Below are 12,319 nucleotides of genomic sequence, written 5' to 3'. Positions count from 1 at the left end.
TCTCTGACACTCTCTGACACTCTCTATCACTCTCTGACACTCTCAGACACTCTCTGACACTCTCTGACACTCTCCATCACCCTTTGACACTCTCTGACACTCTCTGACACTCTCTATCACTCTCTATCACTCTCTGACACTCTCAGACACTCTCTGACACTCTCTGACACTCTCTGACACTCTCTGACACTCTCCATCACTCTCTGACACTCTCTGACACTCTCTGACACTCTCTATCACTCTCTATCACTCTCTGACACGCTCTGACACTCTCTGACACTCTCCATCACTCTCTGACACTCTCTGACACTCTCCATCACTCTCTGACACTCTCTGACACTCTCTGACACTCTCTATCACTCTCTATCACTCTCTGACACTCTCTGACACTCTCTGACACTCTCTATCACTCTCTGACACTCTCTATCACTCTCTGACACTCTCTGACACTCTCTGACACTCTCTGACACTCTCAGACACTCACTATCACTCTCTGACACTCTCTGACACTCTCTGACACTCTCCATCACTCTCTGACACTCTCCATCACTCTCTGACACTCTCCATCACTCTCTGACACTCTCTCACACTCTCTGACACTCTCTGACACTCTCTATCACTCTCTGACACTCTCTATCACTCTCTGACACTCTCTATCACTCTCTGACACTCTCTGACACTCTCTGACACTCTCTGACACTCTCAGACACTCACTATCACTCTCTATCACTCTCTATCGCTCTCTGACACTCTCTGACACTCTCTGACACTCTCTATCACTCTCTATCACTCTCTGACTCTCTCAGACACTCTCTGACACTCTCTGAAACTCTCTATCACTCTCTATCACACTCTGACACTCTCTGACACTCTCCTACACTCTCTATCACTCTCTATCACTCTCTGACACTCTCAGACACTCTCTGACACTCTCTATTACTCTCTATCACTCTCTGACACTCTCAGACACTCTCTGACACTCTCTGAAACTCTCTATCACTCTCTCTCACTCTCTGACACTCTCTGACACTCACTATCACTCTCTGACACTCTCTGACACTCTCAGACACTCACTATCACTCTCTGACACTCTCTGACACTCTCAGACACTCACTATAACTCTCTGACACTATCTGACACTCTCTGACACTCTCCATCACTCTCTGACACTCTCTCACACTCTCTGACACTCTCTGACACTCTCTATCACTCTCTGACACTCTCTATCACTCTCTGACACTCTCTGACACTCTCTGACACTCTCTGACACTCTCAGACATTCACTATCACTCTCTATCACTCTCTATCGCTCTCTGACACTCTCTGACACTCTCTATCACTCTCTATCACTCTCTGACACTCTCAGACACTCTCTGACACTCTCTGAAACTCTCTATCACTCTCTATCACACTCTGACACTCTCTGACACTCTCCTACACTCTCTATCACTCTCTATCACTCTCTGACACTCTCAGACACTCTCTGACACTCTCTATCACTCTCTATCACTCTCTGACACTCTCAGACACTCTCTGACACTCTCTGAAACTCTCTATCACTCTCTCTCACTCTCTGACACTCTCTGACACTCACTATCACTCTCTGACACTCTCTGACACTCTCTGACACTCTCTGACACTCTCTATCACTCTCTATCACTCTCTGACACTCTCTGACACTCTCTGACACTCTCGATCACTCTCTATCACTCTCTGACAATCTCAGACACTCTCTGACACTCTCTGAAACTCTCTATCACTCTATCTCACTCTCTGACACTCTCTGACACTCACTATCACTCTCTGACACTCTCTGACACTCTCTGACACTCTCTGACACTCTCTATCACTCTCTATCGCTCTCTGACACTCTCTGACACTCTCTGACACTCTCTATCACTCTCTATCACTCTCTGACACTCTCAGACACTCTCTGACACTCTCTGAAACTCTCTATCACTCTCTATCACTCTCTATCACTCTCTGACACTCTCTGACACTCTCTGACACTCTCTAACACTCTCTGACACTCTCAGACACTCTCAGACACTCTATCACTCTCTCTCACTCTCTGACACTCTCTGACACTCTCTATCACTCTCTATCACACTCTGACACTCTCTGACACTCTCTGACACTCTCTATCACTCTCTATCACTCTCTGACACTCTCTGACACTCTCTGACACTCTCTATCACTCTCTATCTCTCTCTGACACTCTCAGACACTCTCTTACACTCTCTGACACTCTCTATCACTCTCTATCACTCTCTGACAATCTCAGACACTCTCAGACACTCTCTGACACTCTCTGACACTCTCTGACACTCTCTATCACTCTCTATCACTCTCTGACACTCTCAGACACTCTCTGACAATCTCTGAAACTCTCTATCACTCTCTGACACTCTCTGACACGCTCTATCACTCTCTCTCACTCTCTGACACTCTCAGACACTCACTATCACTCTCTGACACTCTCTGACACTCTCTGACACGCTCTATCACTCTCCGACACTCTCTGACACTCTCAGACACTCACTATCACTCTCTGACACTCTCTGACACTCTCTGACACTCTCTGACACTCTCTATCACTCTCTGACACGCTCTGACACTCTCTGACACTCTCTATCACTCTCTGACACTCTCTGACACTCTCTGACACTCTCCATCACTCTCTGAAACTCTCTGACACTCTCTGACACTCTCTATCACTCTCTATCACTCTCTGACACCCTCTGACACTCTCTGACACTCTCTAACACTCTCTATCACTCTCTGACACGCTCTGACACTCTCTGACACTCTCTATCACTCTCTGACACTCTCTGACACTCTCTGACACTCTCCATCACTCTCTGACACTCTCTGACACTCTCTGACACTCTCTGACACGCTCTATCACTCTCTGACACTCTCTGACACTCTCAGACACTCACTATCACTCTCTGACACTCTCTGACACTCTCTGACACTCTCTGACACTCTCTATCACTCTCTATCACTCTCTGACACGCTCTGACACTCTCTGACACTCTCTATCACTCTCTGACACTCTCTGACACTCTCTGACACTCTCCATCACTCTCTGACACTCTCTGACACTCTCTGACACTCTCTGACACGCTCTATCACTCTCTGACACTCTCTGACACTCTCAGACACTCACTATCACTCTCTGACACTCTCTGACACTCTCTGACACTCTCTGACACTCTCTATCACTCTCTATCACTCTCTGACACGCTCTGACACTCTCTGACACTCTCTATCACTCTCTGACACTCTCTGACACTCTCTGACACTCTCCATCACTCTCTGAAACTCTCTGACACTCTCTGACACTCTCTATCACTCTCTATCACTCTCTGACACCCTCTGACACTCTCTGACACTCTCTAACACTCTCTATCACTCTCTGACACGCTCTGACACTCTCCGACACTCTCTATCACTCTCTGACACTCTCTGACACTCTCTGACACTCTCCATCACTCTCTGACACTCTCTGACACTCTCTGACACTCTCTATCACTCTCTATCACTCTCTGACACTCTCTGACACTCTCTGACACTCTCTATCACTCTCTGACACTCTCTATCACTCTCTGACACTCTCTGACACTCTCTATCACTCTCTGACACTCTCAGACACTCACTATCACTCTCTGACACTCTCTGACACTATCTGACACTCTCCATCACTCTCTGACACTCTCTGACACTCTCTGACACTCTCTATCACTCTCTGACACTCTCTGACACTCTATGACACTCTCTATCACTCTCTGACACTCTCTATCTCTCTCTGACACTCTCTGACACTCTCTGACATTCTCTGACACTCTCTATCACTCTCTGACAATCTCGTTCACTCTCTGACACTCTCTGACACTCTCCATCACCCTTTGACACTCTCAGACACTCTCTGACACTCTCTATCACTCTCTATCACTCTCTGACACTCTCAGACACTCTCTGACACTCTCTGAAACTCTCTATCACTCTCTCTACTCTCTGACACTCTCAGACACTCACTATCACTCTCTGACACTCTCTGACACTCTCTGACACTCTCCATCACTCTCTGACACTCTCTGACACTCTCTGACACTCTCTATCACTCTCTATCACTCTCTGACACGCTCTGACACTCTCTGACACTCTCTATCACTCTCTGACACTCTCTGACACTCTCCATCACTCTCTGACACTCTCTGACACTCTCTGACACTCTCTATCACTCTCTATCACTCTCTGACACGCTCTGACACTCTCTGACACTCTCTATCACTCTCTGACACTCTCTGACACTCTCTGACACTCTCCATCACTCTCTGACACTCTCTGACACTCTCTGACACTCTCAGACACTCTCTGACACTCTCAGACACTCTCTGACACTCTCTGTCACTCTCTATCACTCTCTGACACTCTCTGACACTCTCTGACACACTCTATCACTCTCTGACATTCTCTGACACTCTCTGACACTCTCTGACACTCTCTGTCACTCTCTATCACTCTCTGACACTCTCTGACACTCGCTGACACTCTCTGACACACTCTATCACTCTCTATCACTCTCTGACACTCTCAGACACTCTTTGACACTCTCTGAAACACTCTGAAACTCTCTATCACTCTCTCTCACTCTCTGACACTCTCTGACACTCTCTAGCACTCTCTGACACTCTCTGACACTCTCAGACACTCTCTGACACTCTCTGACACTCTCTGACACTCTCTATCACTCTCTATCACTCTCTGTCACTCTCTGACACTCTCTGACACTCTCAGACACTCTCAGACACTCTCTGACACTCTCTATCACTCTCTATCACTCTCTGACACTCTCTGACACTCTCTGACACTCTCTGACACTCTCTATCACTCTCTATCACTCTCTGACACTCTCAGACACTCTCAGACACTCTCTGAAACTCTCTATCACTCTCTCTCACTCTCTGACACTCTCTGACACTCACTATCACTCTCTGACACTCTCTGACACTCTCTGACACTCTCTATCACTCTCTATCGCTCTCTGACACTCTCTGACAATCTCTGACACTCTCTATCACTCTCTATCACTCTCTGACACTCTCAGACACTCTCTGACACTCTCTGAAACTCTCTATCACTCTCTATCACACTCTGACACTCTCTGACACTCTCCTACACTCTCTATCACTCTCTATCACTCTCTGACACTCTCAGACACTCTCTGACACTCTATATCACTCTCTATCACTCTCTGACACTCTCAGACACTCTCTGACACTCTCTGAAACTCTCTATCACTCTCAGACAGTCTCTGACAGTCTCTGACACTCACTATCACTCTCTGACACTCTCTGACACTCTCTGACACTCTCTATCACTCTCTATCACTCTCTGACACTCTCTGACACTCTCTGACACTCTCTATCACTCTCTATCACTCTCTGACAATCTCAGACACTCTCTGACACTCTCTGAAACTCTCTATCACTCTCTCTCACTCTCTGACACTCTCTGACACTCACTATCACTCTCTGACACTCTCTGACACTCTCTGACACTCTCTGACACTCTCTATCACTCTCTATCGCTCTCTGACACTCTCTGACACTCTCTATCACTCTCTATCACTCTCTGACACTCTCAGACACTCTCTGACACTCTCTGAAACTCTCTATCACTCTCTATCACTCTCTATCACTCTCTGACACTCTCTGACACTCTCTGACACTCTCTATCATTCTCTGACACTCTCAGACACTCTCAGACACTCTCTATCACTCTCTCTCACTCTCTGACACTCTCTGACACTCTCTATCACTCTCCATCACACTCTGACACTCTCTGACACTCTCTGACACTCTCCATCACTCTCTGAAACTCTCTGACCCTCTCTGACACTCTCTATCACTCTCTATCACTCTCTGACACCCTCTGACACTCTCTGACACTCTCTATCACTCTCTATCACTCTCTATCACTCTCTGACACTCTCTGACACTCTCTGACACTCTCTATCACTCTCTGACACTCTCTATCACTCTCTGACACTCTCTGACACTCTCTGACACTCTCTATCACTCTCTGACACTCTCAGACACTCACTATCACTCTCTGACACTCTCTGACACTCTCTGACACTCTCCATCACTCTCTGACACTCTCTGACACTCTCTATCACTCTCTGACACTCTCTGACACTCTCTGACACTCTCTATCACTCTCTGACACTCTCTATCTCTCTCTGACACTCTCTGACACTCTCTGACACTCTCTGACACTCTCTATCACTCTCTGACAATCTCGTTCACTCTCTGACACTCTCTGACACTCTCCATCACCCTTTGACACTCTCAGACACTCTCTGACACTCTCTATCACTCTCTATCACTCTCTGACACTCTCAGACACTCTCTGACACTCTCTGAAACTCTCTATCACTCTCTCTACTCTCTGACACTCTCAGACACTCACTATCACTCTCTGACACTCTCTGACACTCTCTGACACTCTCCATCACTCTCTGACACTCTCTGACACTCTCTGACACTCTCTATCACTCTCTATCACTCTCTGACACGCTCTGACACTCTCTGACACTCTCTATCACTCTCTGACACTCTCTGACACTCTCCATCACTCTCTGACACTCTCTGACACTCTCTGACACTCTCTATCACTCTCTATCACTCTCTGACACGCTCTGACACTCTCTGACACTCTCTATCACTCTCTGACACTCTCTGACACTCTCTGACACTCTCCATCACTCTCTGACACTCTCTGACACTCTCTGACACTCTCAGACACTCTCTGACACTCTCAGACACTCTCTGACACTCTCTGTCACTCTCCATCACTCTCTGACACTCTCTGACACTCTCTGACACTCTCTATCACTCTCTGACACTCTCTATCTCTCTCTGACACTCTCTGACACTCTCTGACACTCTCTGACACTCTCTGACACTCTCTATCACTCTCTGACAATCTCGTTCACTCTCTGACACTCTCTGACACTCTCCATCACCCTTTGACACTCTCAGACACTCTCTGACACTCTCTATCACTCTCTATCACTCTCTGACACTCTCAGACACTCTCTGACACTCTCTGAAACTCTCTATCAATCTCTCTACTCTCTGACACTCTCAGACACTCACTATCACTCTCTGACACTCTCTGACACTCTCTGACACTCTCCATCACTCTCTGACACTCTCTGACACTCTCTGACACTCTCTATCACTCTCTATCACTCTCTGACACGCTCTGACACTCTCTGACACTCTCTGACACTCTCTGACACTCTCTGACACTCTCTATCACTCTCTGACACTCTCTATCTCTCTCTGACACTCTCTGACACTCTCTGACACTCTCTATCACTCTCTGACACTCTCAGACACTCTCTGACACTCTCTGACACTCTCCATCACCCTTTGACACTCTCTGACACTCTCTGACACTCTCTATCACTCTCTATCACTCTCTGACACTCTCAGACACTCTCTGACACTCTCTGAAACTCTCTATCACTCTCTCTACTCTCTGACACTCTCAGACACTCACTATCACTCTCTGACACTCTCTGACACTCTCTGACACTCTCCATCACTCTCTGACACTCTCTGACACTCTCTGACACTCTCTATCACTCTCTGACACTCTCTGACACTCTCTGACACTCTCTATCACTCTCTGACACTCTCTATCACTCTCTGACACTCTCTGACACTCTCTGACACTCTCTGACACTCTCAAACACTCACTATCACTCTCTGACACTCTCTGACACTCTCTGACACTCTCCATCACTCTCTGACACTCTCTCACACTCTCTGACACTCTCTGACACTCTCTATCACTCTCTGACACTCTCTATCACTCTCTGACACTCTCTATCACTCTCTGACACTCTCTGACACTCTCTGACACTCTCAGACACTCACTATCACTCTCTATCACTCTCTATCGCTCTCTGACACTCTCTGACACTCTCTGACACTCTCTATCACTCTCTATCACTCTCTGACACTCTCAGACACTCTCTGACACTCTCTGAAACTCTCTATCACTCTCTATCACACTCTGACACTCTCTGACACTCTCCTACACTCTCTATCACTCTCTATCACTCTCTGACACTCTCAGACACTCTCTGACACTCTCTATTACTCTCTATCACTCTCTGACACTCTCAGACACTCTCTGACACTCTCTGAAACTCTCTATCACTCTCTCTCACTCTCTGACACTCTCTGACACTCACTATCACTCTCTGACACTCTCTGACACTCTCAGACACTCACTATCACTCTCTGACACTCTCTGACACTCTCAGACACTCACTATCACTCTCTGACACTCTCTGAAACTCTCTGACACTCTCCATCACTCTCTGACACTCTCAGACACTCACTATCACTCTCTGACACTCTCTGAAACTCTCTGACACTCTCCATCACTCTCTGACACTCTCTATCACTCTCTGACACTCTCTATCACTCTCTATCACTCTCTGACACTCTCTATCTCTCTCTGACACTCTCCATCACTCTCTGACACTCTCTGACACTCTCTGACACTCTCCATCACTCTCTGACACTCTCTGACACTCTCTGACACTCTCTATCACTCTCTGACACTCTCTATCACTCTCTGACACTCTCTGACACTCTCTGACACTCTCTATCACTCTCTGACACTCTCTGACACTCTCTGACACTCTCTGACACTCTCAGACACTCACTATCACTCTCTATCACTCTCTATCGCTCTCTGACACTCTCTGACACTCTCTGACACTCTCTATCACTCTCTATCACTCTCTGACACTCTCAGACACTCTCTGACACTCTCTGAAACTCTCTATCACTCTCTATCACACTCTGACACTCTCTGACACTCTCCTACACTCTCTATCACTCTCTATCACTCTCTGACACTCTCAGACACTCTCTGACACTCTCTATTACTCTCTATCACTCTCTGACACTCTCAGACACTCTCTGACACTCTCTGAAACTCTCTATCACTCTCTCTCACTCTCTGACACTCTCTGACACTCACTATCACTCTCTGACACTCTCTGACACTCTCAGACACTCACTATCACTCTCTGACACTCTCTGACACTCTCAGACACTCACTATCACTCTCTGACACTCTCTGAAACTCTCTGACACTCTCCATCACTCTCTGACACTCTCAGACACTCACTATCACTCTCTGACACTCTCTGAAACTCTCTGACACTCTCCATCACTCTCTGACACTCTCTCACACTCTCTGACACTCTCTGACACTCTCTATCACTCTCTGACACTCTCTATCACTCTCTGACACTCTCTATCACTCTCTGACACTCTCTGACACTCTCTGACACTCTCAGACACTCACTATCACTCTCTATCACTCTCTATCGCTCTCTGACACTCTCTGACACTCTCTGACACTCTCTATCACTCTCTATCACTCTCCTACACTCTCTATCACTCTCTATCACTCTCTGACACTCTCAGACACTCTCTGACACTCTCTATCACTCTCTATCACTCTCTGACACTCTCAGACACTCACTATCACTCTCTGACACTCTCTGAAACTCTCTGACACTCTCCATCACTCTCTGACACTCTCAGACACTCACTATCACTCTCTGACACTCTCTGAAACTCTCTGACACTCTCCATCACTCTCTGACACTCTCTCACACTCTCTGACACTCTCTGACACTCTCTATCACTCTCTGACACTCTCTATCACTCTCTGACACTCTCTATCACTCTCTGACACTCTCTGACACTCTCTGACACTCTCAGACACTCACTATCACTCTCTGAAACTCTCTATCACTCTCTATCACACTCTGACACTCTCTGACACTCACTATCACTCTCTGACACTCTCTGAAACTCACTATCACTCTCTGACACTCTCTGACACTCTCAGACACTCACTATCACTCTCTGACACTCTCTGAAACTCTCTGACACTCTCCATCACTCTCTGACACTCTCAGACACTCACTATCACTCTCTGACACTCTCTGAAACTCTCTGACACTCTCCATCACTCTCTGACACTCTCTCACACTCTCTGACACTCTCTGACACTCTCTATCACTCTCTGACACTCTCTATCACTCTCTGACACTCTCTATCACTCTCTGACACTCTCTGACACTCTCTGACACTCTCAGACACTCACTATCACTCTCTATCACTCTCTATCGCTCTCTGACACTCTCTGACACTCTCTGACACTCTCTATCACTCTCTATCACTCTCTGACACTCTCAGACACTCTCTGACACTCTCTGAAACTCTCTATCACTCTCTATCACACTCTGACACTCTCTGACACTCTCCTACACTCTCTATCACTCTCTATCACTCTCTGACACTCTCAGACACTCTCTGACACTCTCTATCACTCTCTATCACTCTCTGACACTCTCAGACACTCACTATCACTCTCTGACACTCTCTGAAACTCTCTGACACTCTCCATCACTCTCTGACACTCTCAGACACTCACTATCACTCTCTGACACTCTCTGACACTCTCTGACACTCTCCATCACTCTCTGACACTCTCTCACACTCTCTGACACTCTCTGACACTCTCTATCACTCTCTGACACTCTCTATCACTCTCTGACACTCTCTATCACTCTCTGACACTCTCTGACACTCTCTGACACTCTCAGACACTCACTATCACTCTCTGAAACTCTCTATCACTCTCTATCACACTCTGACACTCTCTGACACTCACTATCACTCTCTGACACTCTCTGAAACTCACTATCACTCTCTGACACTCTCAGACACTCACTATCACTCTCTATCACTCTCTATCGCTCTCTGACACTCTCTGACACTCTCTGACACTCTCTATCACTCTCTATCACTCTCTGACACTCTCAGACACTCTCTGACACTCTCTGAAACTCTCTATCACTCTCTATCACACTCTGACACTCTCTGACACTCTCTGACACTCTCTGAAACTCTCTATCACTCTCTATCACTCTCTGACACTCTCAGACACTCTCTGACACTCTCTGAAACTCTCTAATCACTCTCTGACACTCTCTGAAACTCTCTATCACTCTCCTACACTCTCTATCACTCTCTATCACTCTCTGACACTCTCAGACACTCTCTGACACTCTCTATCACTCTCTATCACTCTCTGACACTCTCAGACACTCTCTGACACTCTCTGAAACTCTCTATCACTCTCTGACACTCTCAGACACTCTCTGACACTCTCTGAAACTCTCTATCACTCTCTATCACACTCTGACACTCTCTGACACTCATTATCACTCTCTGACACTCTCTGAAACTCTCTGACACTCTCCATCACTCTCTGACACTCTCAGACACTCACTATCACTCTCTGACACTCTCTGAAACTCTCTGACACTCTCCATCACTCTCTGACACTCTCTCACACTCTCTGACACTCTCTGACACTCTCTATCACTCTCTGACACTCTCTATCACTCTCTGACACTCTCTATCACTCTCTGACACTCTCTGACACTCTCTGACACTCTCTGACACTCACTATCACTCTCTATCACTCTCTATCGCTCTCTGACCCTCTCTGACACTCTCTGACACTCTCTATCACTCTCTATCACTCTCTGACACTCTCAGACACTCTCTGACACTCTCTGAAACTCTCTATCACTCTCTATCACACTCTGACACTCTCTGACACTCTCCTACACTCTCTATCACTCTCTATCACTCTCTGACACTCTCAGACACTCTCTGACACTCTCTATCACTCTCTATCACTCTCTGACACTCTCAGACACTCTCTGACACTCTCTGAAACTCTCTATCACTCTCTGACACTCTCTGAAACTCTCTATCACTCTCCTACACTCTCTATCACTCTCTATCACTCTCTGACACTCTCAGACACTCTCTGACACTCTCTATCACTCTCTATCACTCTCTGACACTCTCAGACACTCTCTGACACTCTCTGAAACTCTCTATCACTCTCTGACACTCTCAGACACTCTCTGACACTCTCTGAAACTCTCTATCACTCTCTATCACACTCTGACACTCTCTGACACTCACTATCACTCTCTGACACTCTCTGAAACTCTCTGACACTCTCCATCACTCTCTGACACTCTCTATCACTCTCTGACACTCTCAGACACTCTCTGACACTCTCTATCACTCTCTATCACTCTCTGACACTCTCAGACACTCTCTGACACTCTCTGAAACTCTCTATCACTCTCTGACACTCTCAGACACTCTCTGACACTCTC

Source organism: Heterodontus francisci, unplaced genomic scaffold, assembly GCF_036365525.1.
Source record: "Heterodontus francisci isolate sHetFra1 unplaced genomic scaffold, sHetFra1.hap1 HAP1_SCAFFOLD_209, whole genome shotgun sequence".
Taxonomy (NCBI): domain Eukaryota; kingdom Metazoa; phylum Chordata; class Chondrichthyes; order Heterodontiformes; family Heterodontidae; genus Heterodontus; species Heterodontus francisci.
This window is presented reverse-complemented; position numbering follows the sequence as displayed.